Here is a 3,520-nt window from a genome sequence, read left to right as displayed (position 1 = left end):
AAAGCATTCACTGTGTGTCTGGCAGGAAGGAATAGAACCAATTGGTGAAAGTCACAGAAGGGCAGAGATAAGCCCCACATACAACATGTCTAAAGTAGATGTGCTTGAGCACAGAAGAGGAGGAATCGTTCTTTTTCAAAGGAATCATTCAAAAACAGAGGGGATAGTAATTGTGTAAATAATGCCATCAAGGAGATTTTGTCAATGGTGAGAAGTTGGTAATTTCTTGATTTTCCTTCCAAAATTCTTTAAATCTATAATCTTAAGCTATGAACCAAGTTTGTTATAAAGGGTGAATGGAAGGAAGGGAGAAAGAAAGTATGAAAGGGGAGTAAAAATAATTAAGTTAGTTATTCCAGGGAGAATATCTTATCTCAACAGAAGAGTTTTCTAATAACTAAAATATAGAAGAATAGAATAGGCTGCTTTCTGAAGAACTGAACTTCTATCTTGGGAGGTGGTCACTGGATATTGTAGTTCATGCATCCTTGGCAAGTAATGGGTGCTTTGAAAATTTCATTCTGTTAAATAAATTATCACCTATCAGAAATGTTTTTTGAAGAATTCTTGAATTATTGGAAGATGTACTAGAAGAAGTCTAAATCTTCTACCTCCAAGATTTTATTATTTGGATTGTTTCTGTCTTGTACCCAAGTATATTTTGTCTTATTTGTTCCACATTGAATTCTCTCAATGCCTACCTGAGAAATACCTTTATTTACTGAAACCAAATCAATATTATGTGAAACAAACATGATTACTTTTCCAGAAGTTCTTTATTGCTTTTTCCAAGCTGCTCCGTTTACTTTGTTCTTCTTGTTAATATGTCTTAGTATTGTTTGAGCATTCTTAGAGGAGAAAGACGTTCCTTGTTTATCCCCAAATCCCATAAGTGTGGAAGATAAATAATAAAAATATCGAGGCTTCAGACACTCATCAGTATTTTAGTGTTTAAGCAGATTTTTTTTCTTTCACATATGTGAATGAGAACTTTTCAGTTCTAAAAGAGTGTAATTATCAGTTATTTGGTAATTGATTAATTATTGGGCCATGATGTGCTTCTAATAACATTTTCCATTACAAAAGTAACATATTTAAAAGGTAATTCTTGTTATAAACTGGCTAAAATCATACACATGAAGAGGAAAATAAAGATCACATCCTTCATTAGTTTCCTAGGGCTGCTGTAAGAAATTACCTCAAACTTGGTGACTTAAACAAAAATTTATTTTCTCATAGTTATGGAAGGTAGAAGGTTGTTGTAGGGTTGTGCTTCCTCTGAAGACTCTAGGGAGGAATCCTTCCTCTCTTCTTCCTAGTTCCTTATAGCTCCCAGGAATCCTTGGCATTACTTGGCTTGTAGTGGCATCACTCCAGTCTCTGTCTCTGTCTTCATATGGCCTTCTCCTCTGTGTATCTTTGTGTCTCTGTGTGTCCTCTCCTTTCTTGTAAGGACATCAGTCATTGGATTTAGTGTTTACTCTAATCCAGTATGAACTTATCTTGACTAACTACATGTACAAAGACCCTATTTTCAAATAAGTTCACATTCTATAGTTCCAGGTAGACATGAATTTTGGGGGGTGCTATGGACTGAATATTTGTGTCCCCCCAGAATTCATATGTTGAAGCCCTACTTTCCAGCATGATGGTATTTGGAGTTGGGCCCTTTGAGAGATAATTGGGTTTGAATGAATTCATGGAGGCAGAGCCCCAGTGATGGAATTGGTGCCCTTATAAGGGGATGAAAAGGCCAGAGCTCTCTCTTTCTCCACCATGTGTGAATACTACCAGAAGGCAGCCATCTACAAGCCAGGAAGAAGGACCTCACCAGACCTGAATCTGCTGTCACCTTGATTTTGGACTTCCCAGTCTCCAGAACCATGAGAAATACATGTCTGTTGTATAAGCCACCCAGTTTGTGGTATTCTGTTATAGCAGCCTGACAGGAATTTGTGTTAAAAATGGAATGCAGCTATAACAAATACCTAAAAATGTGGAAGTAGCTTTGGAACTGGGTAATGGGTAGTGACTGGAAGAATTTTCAGGTGCCTGCTACAAAAAGCTAATATTTCCATAATGGGACTGCTAAAGATGATTCTGGTGAGGGCTCAGAAAGAAAAAGGAGAACTGTAGAGAAAGATTCTATCTTCTAAGAGAATACATAAATAGTCATGTATAGATGTTGGTAGAAATTTGGATAGTAAGGCTATTATGATGAAGTTTCAGATTGAAATGAAGAACATGTTATTGTCTCTCATTTGTCTCACAGAGAAAAGGTAATTCTTGTTATAAAGTGGCAAAGAACTTGGCTAAATTGTGTTCATGTTTTAGTGTTTTATGAAGGGTAGGGCTTCAGAAAAATGAATTGGAAGTTTAGCTGAGATTTCTAAGCAAAGTGTTGAAGGAGCAGCTTGGCTTTTCCTTTCTGCTTATAGTAAAATGTAAGGAGAGAGAAATGAATTGAAGAAGGAATTGTTATTCAAACAGACAGAATATAAAGATTTGGAAAATTCTCAGCCTATCCATATTGCAGAGAACACCAAGAGTGTGGCTGACTAACCATTTGATAAGAATATCTCTATGGGTATAAACATTGAACCTAATCAGCTATCTCAATAGAAGCCAGGTATAGTTATGGAATTATACTCCTAGTAACACTGCCACCTGGGACTAAAGGAAACAGAGAAAACAGGATGAAATAAAAGAAGGCTGTCAGACTTCTTAGACTGTACGGGACCATAGCAGATAGCTATTCAGCTGCAAGCATGCACTATGTTTCAAGACAAAGAAAGAATGACCCCAAATGTGGTTCAGAGATCATGAGGGCTAACCCTCCCACCACAGACCCAGAGTGCATGGGCCTGGGGGTCAAGGTTGCCTCCAGTTTGGTTTGAAAAAGTAGAACCACTGCCCATCAGAGCTCTGTGTGTGGGGCCACCACTTTGGACCCAACAGGACAGATGGCGGTCACCACTGCAGTGAGTTCTGAGAGATCACTGCCCCAGTGGGTCTGGAAGGCAGACCACCAAGCCAAAGATGATTATTCTTGAGCCTTAAGATCTGATGGTATTTGCCTTGCTAGGTTTGCTTGGGACTTGTCACCACTTTCTCCCTTCATATTTCTGCCTTTTGGAATGGGAACATCCTCATTATATTTTGCATACACATAACTTACCTTGTTTCACAGGCACGTAGCTAGAGAGGAACTTTGCCTCAGGATGAAGTATACCTTGAGTCTTACCCATATCTCATTTAGATGATATTTAGATGAGACTTTGGACTTTAGATTTGAGAGTCTATGCTGGAATAAGTTAAGACTTTTGGGGTTATTGGAGTAAAATTAATGTATTTTGCATGTGAGAAGGACATGAATTTTGGGAGGCCATGGAGAAAATGCTATAGACTGAATATTTGTGTCTCTCAGAATTCATATGTTGAAACCCTGATCTCCAATGTGATGGTATTTGGAGTTAAGGTCTTTAGAGGTAATTGACTTCGAATGAGGTCATGGGTATGG

The sequence above is a fragment of the Galeopterus variegatus genome, unplaced genomic scaffold, assembly GCF_000696425.1.
Source record: "Galeopterus variegatus unplaced genomic scaffold, G_variegatus-3.0.2 Scaffold1971, whole genome shotgun sequence".
Classification (NCBI taxonomy): domain Eukaryota; kingdom Metazoa; phylum Chordata; class Mammalia; order Dermoptera; family Cynocephalidae; genus Galeopterus; species Galeopterus variegatus.
Note: the sequence above shows the minus strand (reverse complement) of the source record.